Source organism: Zootoca vivipara, chromosome 7 (assembly GCF_965207765.1).
Source record: "Zootoca vivipara chromosome 7, rZooViv2.hap1.1, whole genome shotgun sequence".
NCBI lineage: Eukaryota > Metazoa > Chordata > Lepidosauria > Squamata > Lacertidae > Zootoca > Zootoca vivipara.
Window position 1 is genome coordinate 28,921,936 of NC_142590.1, and position 15,391 is coordinate 28,937,326.

Here is a 15,391-nt window from a genome sequence, read left to right on the forward strand (position 1 = left end):
TCTTTCTTGTAGTTTGAATCCATTGCTCCATGTCCGCTTCTCTGGAGCAGCAGAAAACAACCTTTCTCCCTCCTCTATATGACATCTTGTTATATATTTGAACATGGCTATCATATCACCCCTTAACCTTCTCTCCTCCAGGCTAAACATACCCAGCTCCCTAAGCCGTTTCCAGGCCTTTGACCATTTTGGTTGCCCTCCTTTGGACATGTTCCAGCTTGTCAGTATCCTTCTTGAACTGTGGTGCCCAGAACTGGACACAGTACTCCAGGTGAGGTCTGACCAGAGAAGAATACAGTGGTACTATTACTTCCCTTGTTCTAGATGGTATACTCCTATTGATGCAGCCCAGAATTGCATTGGCTTTTTAAGCAGCTGCATCACACTGTTGACTCATGTATCTGTATCTGCATCTAAAAAATAAACTTCTAGCTGAAGTTGGAATATAGTGATTAAAACACAGAATTTTTTAAAAAGCAGACAGATAATGGAAAAGGAATATCAAAAGCTTTGCATCCAATCAAGGTCCACATCAAGTTGATCTCGACTGTATTTAAGATCCTGCATTGATCTTATGCACCTAAATCACTCAAATATGGAAATAATCTGTATTCTCATTAACACTAAATAGAATTTTTTTCTTCCTTTTTTCGACATTGGAGTTTTAGTCAAATGTTGTGTAGCCACACAAGGAAGCACACTCTCTAATGACAACCTGGTGTTTATATTTGCTTGGGTATTTAAAAATAAAGGGGGGGGAGGAGAGAGAGAGAAATCAATGTGATTATTTTTTGACACGACCTCTGCTCTTTTCGTCTGGATTTCTCTCAGAGGATCCCTGTCTGGAATTTGCAGCTTCAGAACACTGTCAGTTCTGATCCCTCCCACTCCCAATTGCCTTTAAGAATTTTTCATGTTCCAGCTCTGCGGCTATCATTTGATTCTCCCAATATTTTGAAGGCATTGCATTTTTTTCTCATAGAAAGCTGCAGTAGTAAGCGATAACATGCACTCTAATTTGCTCGCTCTTGAGTTTCATAGAACACACACTGCCCCAATGTGTTGAAATGCCTTTCTACCTCTATGTCATTTTCCTCTCTGTGGACTGTCACTGACTACTCCCCCCCCCCCCACTTCCAAATACACAGCAATAATAGCTGCCTGAACCTTGTCCAATTTCACATTCGGCTCAAGAAATAAGAGTTGAAAAGTTTACCATTTTGCTTCCCAAGCCCCAAGAAAGTTGATGGATCTTCTTGTGTTGGCAGGTAATTCTGTGCATGGCGGTCTCTGGGTCCTCGAGGTCAGCAACTTCTTAATTGGGCAAAGGACTGGCAAAGCCACTTTATTTTGGGTCTGAGGCATCTCAGTTACCTCCAGTGACCTGACAACAATCCATCAGATAATAAAATGGCCTAGTAGTAGAGGAAAAACAAAGCAGAAAGTGTGTAACTCTGTTTTCAACAACACATGTGCTGGAGATAACAAATGATCTTCCTTGAAGCAGGCAATATCTTGGTGACACATATCTTAAAGTACTGTATTATTGTATCAGATAATAACTTGCTGGTTTGATGCAGAATGCAACACATCCATGGACCTTATTTCGCTGTGCACACACTGTAAAAAAGATGTTAAAGAACTGCACATCAACTAGAGTTCCAAATTGCAAAATAATTATAGTTATAATGTGGAGGAGGGGAAATCTGGCTTAGAAGGAAACCATACTGAATTCTCCCAGTGCTTGGAATCAACTGAATTAGCTCCAAAATATATTTGAACCACACCTGAAAGTCATTGTCATAATTGCTGGTTGAACTGAACATGAATTATGTTTCTTTTGGGGCAGACCTTTGAGCAATTCCTAGTTCATCTGACCTTGTGGCAGCCATTTTATGTAAGGCCACAATTTGTGGTGGTTATTGAAGGTGCCCCAGGGCCTCAAAATGTTAGCAACCACTGGTCTGCTATGTGCATTTTGAGCCCAGATCAGAGTGGTGAGATAATTTATTTATTTTTTGAAAAACAAACAAAGAAACCAGAGTGGTGAGCAAGAAACAAAAAAGGAGCTTCATTTCTCCGTTTCCTTTCATTACTGAAATGTTCACTTGTTTCATGTTTCATTTACTATGATCACATTCATTTATTTTAGTTCCCATTCATTAGCTTATCATCTGTTTTAATTATTCCCGTTTATTTTAGTTTCCATGAGAGAGCCACCTGTTCTTCTGTTGCCTGTAATTTTTAGAGGTTGGATCCAGATTCTTCCCCTGATGGTGGCATCCTCTGAGTCAAGTTCTACTCAAGATATTCCCATTGGTGGAACACTCTTTTGTGTGTGTGTGTGTGTGTGTGTGTGTGCGTGCAGTGCTATGAGACGTTCAACAACAACAACAATATATACTCCCATTCTGCCAGTGAGAATTCTCCATTCAATTACAAGTCTTTTTACTGTACTTGCAGGATGCAAAGTCTTGGCCCAACCCTATGGTTCTTGATCCAATTGAATGGCAACATTCATTGGGTCATAGAGCTAGAAGGCACCACAAACACCATCTTGTCTCAACTCCTGCTGATACTGGAAATCCATTACTACAGCATCCCACAGAGTTGGCCACCTAACCTTTGCTTTAAAACATTTAGCAGCAAAAAAGATTGCTTTTAAGAATCTTTTCTCTAGGCTAAGCATACTAAGTGCTTCAACCTTTCCTCACAGAAAAAGACCTTCTGCATCTCACTTGTCACTTCTTTCCAGGTTGACAAGAAGACCTAATAAGCCATTTGGGTATGGTATGGACAGTAGCATTGCTGAAATTACTATGCTAAAAATTTAGCTTTGTGTGGCATTGGTTCTTCTTCAAAAACCCATCGATTCCTTGTGGTTATAGTGCATTTTTTCTAAATGCTCTCAAAACTGATTGCTCAATTATCCGTGCAGTTGGAGGATGGATGTCGGCTAACAGATTGAGGTTGACTCCTGGCAAGACAGAAATACTGTTTTGGTGGAACAGGAGGCGGGCAGGTGTGGAGGACTCCCTGGTCCTGAATGGGGTAACTGTGCCCCTGAAGGACCAGGTGTGCAGCCTGGGAGTCATTTTGGACTCACAGCTGTCCATGAAGGTGCAGGGCAATTCTGTGTCCAGGGCAGCTGTTTATCAGCTCCATCTGGTGCGCAGGCTGAGGCCCTACCTGCCCGCAAACTGTCTCACCAGAGTGGTGCATGCTCTAGTTATCTCTTGCTTGGACTACTGCAATGCGCTCTATGTGGGGCTGCCTTCGAAGGTGACCCGGAAACTACAACTAATCCAGAATGTGGCAGCTAGACTGGTGACTTGGAGCAGCCGCCGAGACCACATAACACCGATCCTGAAAGACCTACATTGGCTCCCAGTACATTTCCGAGCAAAATTCAAAGTGTTGGTGCTGACCTTTAAAGCCCTAAATGGCCTCGGTCCAGTATACCTGAAGGAGCATCTCCACCCCCATCGTTCTGCCCGGACACTGAGGTACAGTGCCGAGGGCCTTCTGGCGGTTCCCTCGCTGTGAGAAGCCAAGTTACAGGGAACCAGGCAGAGGGCCTTCTCGGTAGTGGCACCCGCCCTGTGGAATGCCCTCCCACCAGATGTCAAAGAGAAAAATAGCTACCAGACTTTTAGAAGACATCTGAAGGCAGCCTTGTTTAGGGAAGCTTTTAATGTTTAATAGACTATTGTATTTTAATATTCTGTTGGAAGCCACCCAGAGTGGCTGGGGAAACCCAGCCAGATAGGTGGGGTATACAATAATAATAATAATAATAATAATAATAACCATGTTATTATTATTCTGCCTCATTTGAAAAGGAGAATATTGACCTATTCTCCAGTAGTTTTCAAAACATATTTTCCAGAATATTCACCAATACTCTAGTAGTTTTCAAAACAAGTTCCTTAGCATCAAAGGGCAGATACCACACTGAATGCCTGATTCCTACATAATTTCAATTGGGCCTTCTAATGAGATTTTATATACAGGAGTCCCTAACCTGCAGAACACAGTGACCAGTTGAGTACGTAAGGAGTGAGATTATCTTTCTCAGGTATACTTGATTTTATTTAGGGTTTCTCTTTGGGGATAAAATACCCCCCCTCCCCAAGTAATAAGAACTGATGAATTTCAGACTGTTCAGAAGTAAATTAATGCTTACTTCCGGGCAATTATATATAGAATTATGAACCCAATGTTACTTTTACTAGAGACTCGGGTGCGTTTCTGATGCCTCTAACTTTGGTGTCTTCTATCAAAATGGCTTATGTTAAGAACTTTTTGGTAAAAAATATGCTTCCTTCCAAATCGCTCTAATAATAATTGTTATAATTAACACAATTTGTTAACTTACATTCCGTAGCCTCTTGTCTTTGTTAAATCATATCACATGTCCTTTTGTAAACAGTAATCAGCAACTTTTGGATTTCCAATAATTGCTCCATAGTGTCAAATGAGGAATTAATTAATGTGTCAACTCGGTTTTACAATGACCCTAGGCTTATGGAGTATCTTTGGACCTGCTCTCATCCTGCCAATGGTAACAATTTAGAATTGGTAATGATAGTCCCAGAAGATCTGGATAAACCAGTATGAGTTAAAAACCACACAGAGATAAGCAAGACATCAAAATAGCTCTCAGAAATTTTCTGCTTACTCAAGGATTATTTTTACAGATGATGCTTTATTTATTATCAAGAATAACTTTCCCTTTGTGAGTTCATACATTATAGCAAAAAAATGGGGCTGAAAAGGTTCATCTCTCAAATGATCTAACTGAAAACAATGCGATAGTTACTGGATTATGGGTTAGGGAGAGCACTGCTAAAATATAAATATGACTCAAGCATCATGTGTAGATATCAGTTATCTGCATCACTTCTCTGAGTACCCCAAATGAAGCAAATTGGAATGATTCAGGTTCACATGTTTCCAGGGTGTGTTTTTTCCCCCAGCCGGAACTCATCAGAACTCAGTTCTGGCACCTCTCAGATGGGTGTCATTGCCAGAGGACGTGTTCATGGTGATTTCCGGCACCTCTTTTTGTAGAAAAATAGCACTTCATGTTTCTGAGTTTGATTTTGCTGTCATGTTAACAAGGCATTTCATTTTGGATCAGGGACTCCGTAAGTTTCTAAGTCATGCTCTGGCTTCAGTTGTCCAACTAAGACCTGCAAGTAGTAGTTCAACAATATCAGTTCAATTTCCCCACCCCTGGGGAATGCCTTTCATTTATACTACTGTGATAATGGTGTGAAAATCATTGTACTGGCTTATTAAAATGTCATATTAAAGACACCTATAATGTGGTATGTATTTATGTTTATGCATCAGAACACTGATCCCTCTGAAATAATAAGAATGATGACGACAAGATATAGGAACAGAACACACTCAGAATACTTATATATCTGCAAGGCATTACCTAGCAAATGGTATATATTTTGTGCTATTAAAAAAAACATTAATTAGCTTTAAAGGAAAAGATTGTAAAAAGTTAGTTAAGGATATAGATGAAGCGTATTTAGATTTTGGGGATGAAAGAATGAAAGAATGTATGATTTTGTTCTGAGTTTTTTCTTATGATTTTATTTGATTTATTTTGTTGTGTTGTGTTTTATGATGGGCGTAAAGCCAAATAAACATCCTGATTGATCCTAACTCAACGAGTGTTTGAGACCAATTGGCTACCCTCATCTAATTTAGCCGGCCAGCTGAAGCCATTTTGCATGCTGACAGCTTCCTAGGAGCCACAGGTGAGAGCTGAGTGCAGTGTGGGGACCAAAGGTGGACAAACTACCACAGAAGGAGCACAACGTGCTCCCCACCAGAGGTACTACCCCTCTCCTAATATCCCACACACCAAAATAAGTAAAATAAGGAATGCAAACAATTTAAAAATCACTAAAAATCATATGCTGGGATTCAATGTAACCCTAAGCATTTCTGCTTGCCCGTTAGAATGATCTTCCCTCTCTACCATCACTGCTCTGGGGTATCCCTAAGCCTTCAGAGTGGGTTTGGGGAGAAGAGTTCAGGGTCATGGGAGGGAGAAGCCCTGTTGCACAAGCAGGACTCTTTGTGCTGGCTTAGCTGAATCCAGCCCATAAATACCAATAATTACACATTATTTAAAATATATTTAAAATATATTGGAAGCAGGAAACTGGCTACAAGGCAGTTGGAGCACTGAATGGTAATGGAGTTAAATGTGTGCTAAAAGAGGAAAAGGAGATAGCAAAGGAGCTGAAAGTGATCCTCACTGCAGAGAATGTGGAGCAGATTTCATTGTCTCCAATTGAGATATGCAAGAGATGGAGCCTTAATGACAAATTTAAAATGAACAGATCACTAGGTCTGCAGGATAGTTTCTCTCACACACACCCAAAGGAGATGAATTATTGTGATTGTGCTTCTTTGCCTCTTATCTCAGGTTCTACAAAACTAGAAACTTACTGTACCATTTCAAAATGAAAGCTGGGAATCTGGGGGATATGGTACGTCTGGGATGGGGGGGCAATTTGGCCCCCCTCTTCCCCACTGCAGATTGTCATGGGCAGGGCAGGGCAGTGTGAAAAAGTTTGATTGGATGTTGCATAGATGCAGAAGAAAAATAATAATGCAACCCAAGTGTCTCTCATAAATGCAGCCAATATAACTTCTTCCCACTTTGCAAAAGACAAGCTGTGTTTCCATTTCCCCTAGAATTTCCTAAGGAACGTGAAAGATGTCTTGCCAACGCATATCACATCCCAGCTTCGCTGAGAAGTTCTACTCTGCTCACCATCTGCACATTCCTGAGCAGTATTGTTCAAGCTGTGCTGCTTTGACAGAGGATACCTGGCCTAGTGGAACGCTGCAGCTACCCCCCCACTACCTCACAGCAGAATTTTCTGTGTCAGCCTGTAACAACCTGGGCTCTTTGAGGCATGTGGCAGCATGTTCAAATCCATGCGCTGTGAGGAAGCTAGTTATCTGTTTCCAGTAATTCTCAGTACAGTATCGGAGTCGTGCACATCTGGCTCAGTACAGATGTGCAACCCAATGCTGGCATTTTGATGGACTCTGAGATTATTATCTGCAAATGTCAAGAGAGGGGATTTATATTGTGATATTTTGTATTGTTGTAATAATCTTGGCTGCGGTAATGAAGTCAGGATGTGCACTTTGCTGTTCTTCTGTGACCTTTTGCCTCAGAAAAATGAAGCAGTTAATGCCGGGAAATATTATCAGCTTTTAACAGATGTGGAAGTGTTTTAAGGGGTTTTCTCCCCTTGCATTTTGGACGGACACACACACACACACACACACCTGATTCCCCATTGCTTCTCTTTTCAGGTTCTTGGGGTTAAATAAACATGGGTGATTGTGTACAGACCACAGTTACTGAATCAGACATTGGAGCTTTTTGGAGGTCAAAAGAGTGTCTGCCTTCAATGTAACAATCAGCCCAGTATCTGGGTGACACTCAATGGCTTACAGTAACTGTTTGCTTTGAGGAGTGAGTGCTTGTCAATTGCACAACACCCTTCTGACCCTATATGGTAAGAGTCTAAGTTCCCATCTTTGGAGGACTATAATTGACTAGATATAGACATGCCTCTCAATTGCCCTCCACTGCTGTGACAAGTATACTAAGTTTGATTCCATTTCTCACTGCCACCTCTAGTTTCTGCTTTCTGGTACTACTGGGGTTTGGATTTTATTTTTATTTTTTTACGGTACAATTCCCTGGAAAGCAACAACATCCAGAAATAATTAAAAGATCCAACACCTTCTGAAAAATAATTAAAGGAATGTTTAAATACTAGAAAATTATAGGTGCTTAAAAATTAATCGCAAAGAGCTCAACTCTAGGCATGTTTACTCAGAGTTCAATGAGGCTTACTCCCAGGTAAATGTGTATACCATCACCAATATCATCAGACCACATCATCTGTAGACCACCCTTCATTAAAAGACCACAGCGTGGTTTAAAACGGTAACATACAAAGCAGTGCTATAATTCTAGCGGAACTCATCACAAACGCCTCCCTTGTTCTCTTATAATGGCAATGGTGCTCACCCGAGAAGTGCCAGAACTGAGTTCCAGTGAGTTCCAGCTGGGGGAAAAGCCCTGTTACAAAGGTATATCATTAAACGATGAATATTTTTAAAACATTAACATTTAAACCATAGATTTACCATTCATAAGAGTACAGCAGCAGATAGTTCAATACAAGTAGCAATAGCCATGGTGAATACATGAATCTTTAGTTGATGACAAAAGCTCAAGAGTGAGGGCATTTGACAGGAGTTCAGAGGCAGGAACTTCTGCAAGCGAGAGTACACTACAGAAAAGGTCCTATTCCAGGACACCACATAGGCGGTGCTCTTTGGTGGAGCCGCCTCTGTGGGTCTCTGTGAATGGCTAACTATAGTTCCCATGATTCTTTGGGAACACCACATGCCTTAAATGTATGGCGTGGTCGAGACCTAAGTGCTCCAAGTGGATTAGGAAAATCCTGCAGCAGAAGCAGTCATTTTGCCAGTAGAAGTTAGTATCTTGACAACAGTACAGGAGATATACACCAAATTGGGCTTCGTGCCCAAGATTGGGGGGGGGGGGAATGAAATAATGGGGACAGCAGGCACTTTGTGGGATGTTTTATACTTTAAGGCTGGTTGTTTCAGAGATATTTTTTTTCCATAGAGCTGCTGTCAGCTCTTTGGGAGAGTTTGCTTTTGAGATGTGCAAAGCACATCCCCTCCAAGCTCGCAAAAACACCTTGTTGTCTGCCCCTTAGGCACATCTGGCAGCGAGACTGTTGCTGCTGACATGAGCGTTCAGGTCTGATCCCACTGCTCCCAGGATGAAACAGTTCGGCAAAACTGATATGCAAGAGCAGGACTCAGCTTGAAGCAGGAGGAAGAATTGGCTTTTGCCCTGTGAAATAATTCCTGTGAAACTGAGGTGATAGTGGGGAGGGGGGGGGAGAGACGAGAAAGTGGTGGAGAGGGAAGGAAAGGAAGAATTGGATTTTAAGGCACCTTGCCATTTTTGTCCTTCATTTTTCTGTTTGACAGAAGCTGTAAATATATAAGATAAAAGTAGTCATTCACACTCTTAAAATTTGCCCCGAAAGGTCAAGTCAGTCCACAGTCCTTTTATATGGCTCTCATTACCCTTTCTAGATTCTCGGGTATAATTTGCTTCAATAAAGAAAAATGTTCCTCTCTTGCTTTTATCCTTCTGCAGAAAACTTTGCTCCCAAATCCAAAAATTACTGCTCAAACATGGGAAATTTGGGAGGTTGCAGTTTAGCGTTTTACAAAGAAATACTAATGGAATGAATATCCTAAATTGTACAAACTCCACACACACTTATGCAAACACACCTGTATATGTGTCTGAGAGAGAGAGACACACAGAAAAGGATTTTTAAAAAGCATTAACCAATACTACAGACAAGTTTGCTCTGAATCTAGGATGCAATTAATCACTAAAACCATGCATTTATTCTGGAGACTAATAAGAGAGAGGTATTAAATTCAGAAACACTTGAGAAATCAAGTTTGACCTCTTTCCAAAAACAACAAGAATTAAAATATTTGTACGTCAAGCTTGATGCTTCAGTACTGAGCAATTTAAAAGCTGAAAGATGCATTATTAGAGGCAGGAAGGAAAATGAATTTATGTCACATTATTTTTTGCCTTTTTTTTTTTTTTTTTTGCTTTTCTTCATTCTCCCCACCTCCCTTCTTCAATCTCTCGCCTTTTAGCAGTCCTGCACGCGCACACGTACCAGACATCCCTTTAAGGCAGTGTGCAATTCCCTTACCTATTTTGACAAGAAATGCACATTGCAGCTACATGCCACAGGCCATGGTTACACAAAAGTCACAGGTCAATAAAGATCACTTACCTTCCCTGGGAGTCTTTTCATGCGACTTTCCTCCATTGGGAATGGCTGGGGGGGGGGGGAAAGGGGGATCAGAAAGGAAAGGAGGAAATGTCAGAGGGGCCCTTTATGAAACACTTTTTAAAAAAAACAAAAACCCAAACTCCGAATGAGTTGCCCCCTCACCTCATGTTACCTTGCCTGAGGGAAAGTGGCCTCTTCTCCCACCTCCAAGGAGCTCTCCAACCTTTCAAGAAGTTCGTTGCTGACTTGTCTCCCTCCCTTGATGATTTACAAGAAAGTAAAAGAGATTAGTCAGTACTCTTTATAAAGTACTCTTTACAAAGAAGCCAATAAAATGATCTACATCATATCACAGTTCAACATATCTGACATCTGTTCTGTAATAGAATTCACTTCATGCATATGCCTCTTCTGACTCATACATATGCTTTCCACTGGCATACCCTGACTGCTCTTCTGAGACAAGTTTCTTGATGTAGCCATAGTGTGCAGTATTAGAAAATGATGTCCCCATCCGGCTCACCAGCATGTTCCAGTTATCCACATAAGCTGATTTTTAAAAATATATATTTAAGCTGGGGAAAATATCTCCACTTGTAAAACTAGATTGCGGCCATGATTGCTTCTTCGCTTGCTTTTTTAAAAGCAAACAAACAAATCTAATGCTAACAATTTGCTCTACAACCTATTTATGCTACTAGAGCAAAATGAAACCAGGCTGTTTCTATCACGATGGCTCAACTTACACAAAAAGTAAAAGTATCAAATGAATGTGTGTCATACATGTATGCCTAGATGAGGCCAGGGAGGTGAACATCTGGTCAGGAAGGCATGAGCTGCAGGTACAACCACTCATGTTGATAGCTGAACATGGCAGACACTGTACAAATGCTGACACCCCCCTCACTGTTATCACTGTGTTCTATATAGTGGTGGTAATAAGGGGGTGCCAGGATTTATTTTGCAAGTGAGCCCATTCTTCCATTCATTCTCCACTGGACAGAGATACTAGTTAAGTGATGCCAGCTGAGGCCCAAATCTCCAGGTATTTGTGAAACGAAATCATAATTTAAGTAACTCAACATTTCAGAGTTATTCTATATTCCTCTCCTCTTCCAATACCAGTTCTTGGGATGAGTGGCCTCTTTGAGTAATCCTACCCTGACCCAAAGCCAGAAAACAGTAAACAACTTGGCTTCAGGCTTCTTGAAGTTTTTCTTTCTTTCTTTTCTTGCTTCCTCAAAGATCATAAGGTCATTTCTGATTCCATCTCTGGATTCCATCACCAAACAAGGTGGAGTGGGTGGCTAATGTGGAGGTGGCCTTTTCAGTGGTGGCACCCTCATTATGGAATTTCTTACTAATAAAGGCCCACATGAGGCCCACTGTGTGGTCTTTTCACTGCCATGTAAATAATGTTAAGTCTTGCCAGGCCTTTGCATCTTAAAGGCTATTAGTGATCTACAGATTTGAGTTGCTTCTGTTGGATATCTTTGATGTTCAAGATTGCTGAAACTTTGCTATACGGTTTTTGTCACATTTGCCTTATCATTTTTCCCCTTAAATGATACAATGATGCATAGTTACAAGTGCATGTGACAGTCCTGAAGAAAGCCGGCCCTCTTAATTTTGTTGTTCCCCAACATTTTGGAGAAAACAAGCGGACATACAGAGAACACCATTGTGCAGAATGATTGATTGTGTGTGTGTGTGTGTGTGTGTAACTCTTCCACCTTGGTATAAAATACTAAAACATAATTCTGAACAGTTCCTGCTAATACAGCTTTCATAAAATTGTGTTTTTTGGGGGGGAGGGCAGGAAGTTTACATTAAATTTTCCATTAAATGGTATGTGGTGGATAAACAAAAAACTTTACAAAAATGTTTTGATTATTTTTTTTTTAGAAACACTTTCTAAAAAAATAAAAATAAAGCAAGGGGTCATCTTTGTGTATTCTTTGACAATTTTCAGTACATTTTGCCTCCTCAGCAGTCAATGTCTAGCAAGATATCAGCTAAATGCAAACAGCAGACACAGGGAATACACTTGACACCCTGATTGCTCTTAAAAGACAAAGATTCAGTAAGAAACTATCCAGGACTAGTATGAATGTGGGAATGGAAATGTTTAAATCATGCACTCAGCTCTAATAAAACGTATCAGTTAGAATAGTTTCATATTTCTTTCAAATGCACACACAATGAAAAAATCACCATCATCAATTCTCCTCTTGCTCCCTCTTTCTTCCTCACCCCTCCCAGCTCAAACCACTTCCACCTGAAAGTCCATTGTTTACATGGTCCCTATTCTTTGCAACATCTCCTGGATGCTCAGAGCCATTGATTTAGCACTCTAGTGCCCACCTTTTTATCCGCTAGATTAATAACTTTGACAATTGAGAACAGATAACTACAGTATGAAGATAGGAATTACTGCATTGTAGTGACTGGAAAGAGAAGGATGCTGGAAAGATTAGTGGTACGCGCTCCAATGACTTTGAGGGCTGTGTGCAACCCACTAAATAAATGCCATTGTCTCCCTAAATCAGCATTTGTCAATAATATCTTGAAACATTTATTTCTTCATTGCTAGTATTTCAATAGTAATCACCAAAAGGTGTAGATCATGTTAATGAAAGAGAAAGGAATTATTTCTATGATATACAGAAGGTGCTTTTGTCCTGATTATCAAACTTTCAGAGCCCAGACAAATTGCTAAACATTACAAACCATAAGCAGGACAGATAGACTCCACATGCTTTCTGATTTCTGTTTCTGATCACAGCTCTTTGAGGTGGTTCAGAGAACTTCTCAAAGCATGGAGAGATTGTCTTTAGGCTACTTGCCCACAATTCCTTTATTAGGGAGATTGCTTTTTAATACCTCAAAGCAAATGGGACCGGCAACAAAATATTGCAGAGCTAAATGCAGAGTCTAAATTGCAGAGTTCAATGTTTCAGCCAGTCATCCATACCCTTTTCCAGAATACTCCTTTCCATTTCACTCATATCTGAGTTTAGTGATTTTAAAAGTGATTTTTTAAAATCTATGTACCGGTATTTTGTTTTTTTAAGATGCTGTCTTAAAAACCTAGACAGCATCTTAAAAAGCAGAGACATCACCTTGCCGACAAAGCTCCGTATAGTTAAAGCTATGGTTTTCCCAGTAGTGATGTATGGAAGTGTGAGAGCTGAGCCATAAAGAAGGCTGATCGCCGTAGAATTGATGCTTCTGAATTATGGTGCTGGAGGAGACTCTTGAGAGTCCCATGGACTGCAAGAAGATCAAACCTATGCTCACTGGAAGGACAGATCCTGAAGCTGAGGCTCCAATACTTTGGTCACCTCATGAGAAGACTCCCTGGAAAAGACCCTGATGTTGGGAAAGATTGAGGGCACAAGGAGAAGGGGACGACAGAGGATGAGATGGTTGGACAGTGTTCTTGAAGCTACCAACATGAGTCTGACCAAACTGTGGGAGACAGTGGAAGACAGGAGTGCCTGGTGTGCTCTGGTCCATGGGTCATGAAGAGTCGGACACTAAACAACGACTAAAAAACAACAATTTTGTTTTTTTAAGAATGTTCTCTTGTTCCTTGGTTCACCACTTGAGGAGCTGCTTTTGGAGACAGAGAAACTAGATAGAAATGCTACACATGTATATTTTGTGGATTTCAATTCTGATTACGTATCAAGAATTGATTCTTCTCTTGTTGCTCCCTCAGAGGATCATCTTCTCAGCTGTCCCACGTTAACAGTCAATGCATTGACTTTTCTGTATTTCTGAATTAAGGCTGATGTGAAGAGACAAGTGGTGGTTAAGAATCCAAAGGGTTATGCATTGTTTTAAATCAGAATTGTGTCAAACACTAGTAATCCCTTGGCCATATCATTTTATACTTGATAAAGTAGGCCTCTTGAGTAGGGTTTATGTGCCCCGACATATTTGGAAACATTCCTTGACAGAACCAATTCTTTGAGGAAATACATCAAAACTCTGTTTATCTCTACAGCTGCTCCCTTAAAACCTGTCAGCGCTATTAGTATCAGATCTCAGATTAAATAAGTCCTATTGAGAGACAGTGTGGCCGTATCCATATTCAAAACACATCCTTACTACTATCAGAGGGAGCCACTGCTTACAAGAGTGGGGAATAGGCAATGAGGAATTACATTGTTCTTTCAGCATATGAGAGACTAACTCAAGAACTTCTCAAAGTACTGCTCAATTCTCCAGGCAAATTCTATTCAGCTGAACATCCTGACAAAACAATAAAAGCAACATATGCTTTTATTTTGTTTTATAAAAGCTCGGTGTTTCTTGCTGAAAACACGAGACTATAGGAAACACTGTTCTACTGAGTGCATCTAGGGCTGTAATGTCTACATTGCCTGGCACCAGCTCTCCAGGGTTCAGACAGGGAACCTTTCCCCTCCTCTGCCTGGATATACCAGGGATTGAACATTGAACCTTCTACATGCAAAGCAGAAGCTAAAACGTTATAGAACTATCAGTGTACCTGGGCTGTTATTTTATGAAGTAGTGATGTGCTTCATAAAACTCCCATTTGCCACAAAAGACGGAGAAGCATTGTATGACAACAAAGTGGAAACTAATTGAATTTTAAATGACAGATGAATAGTCAAGTATAGGAATGGGGGATTGGTTCACATTTTTATGTGGTGCTGTCCAATTCACATTCCCCAGAGCAATATGCAAACCAAAAGGCAGCAATCATGCAAAATTCACACTTTCTTGAATTTTGCAGTATAGTTCTTTGACCCCAAAAATGTTCCCAAAATGCATATCAATCAATCTCCTTTGTTGGCGTAAAAAGTGCATCATATACATGGATCAGAACACAACACCGTTAACGAAACATAGTAGCAGATACTTGAGGATAAAACTATCCAGACATCATGAGGTATGAAGATTGATCATAGGACCAAGATTTCTCTTAGGATCTATGGTGATGTAATTTCATGCCATCACTCAAAAATCTTGCCACATTCTCCACAATGCCACTACTACAATTGTTCAGCAAATAAGACACCCTGGAAAAGTCAGTGTGATGAATCATCTCCTTCAATAAGGGGCCCAAATACTTACCATATATTTTTTGCATGAAATGGGCAATAAAATATAACATGTGTGATGGATTCACACAAAATGCATATATTTTTTTTTTATTTTTTAAAAAAATATTTTTATTAATTTTCCAATTAAAACCAATTATATCACATTCAATATTTCAAATTATACACATATATATATCAATCAGACCGAATGTTATGCCAAATCATCTAAAGAATTTTTTATTTGGGTTCCCATGCTTCAAGAAATTGGGAATTCCTCGCAACTGTCCACTGCCGTCTTTTTTCTAAAGTTCAAATCGTCCTTCAAGTTCATAATAATCCAGATCTTCCCCTTACAGTCACATAGATGTTTTCCACTTTCACGAT

At 40.2% G+C, this 15,391-nt stretch overlaps 1 long non-coding RNA gene across 2 annotated transcripts; it reads right to left on the reverse strand.

The window, feature by feature from the left end:
* Positions 1-7,718: 7,718 nt before the first annotated feature.
* LOC148685023 (uncharacterized) lies at positions 7,719-10,281 on the reverse strand. Of its 2 annotated transcripts, none has more exons than XR_015950998.1 (3): positions 10,102-10,281; positions 9,930-9,974; positions 7,719-8,972 (listed from the first exon to the last, which is right to left on the reverse strand). It is a non-coding gene; the product is annotated as an uncharacterized LOC148685023 (long non-coding RNA). The 2 variants fall into 2 exon arrangements; XR_015950999.1 differs by having other exon boundaries at positions 8,662-8,972; positions 10,092-10,204.
* Between the last annotated feature and the right edge of the window lie 5,110 nt (positions 10,282-15,391).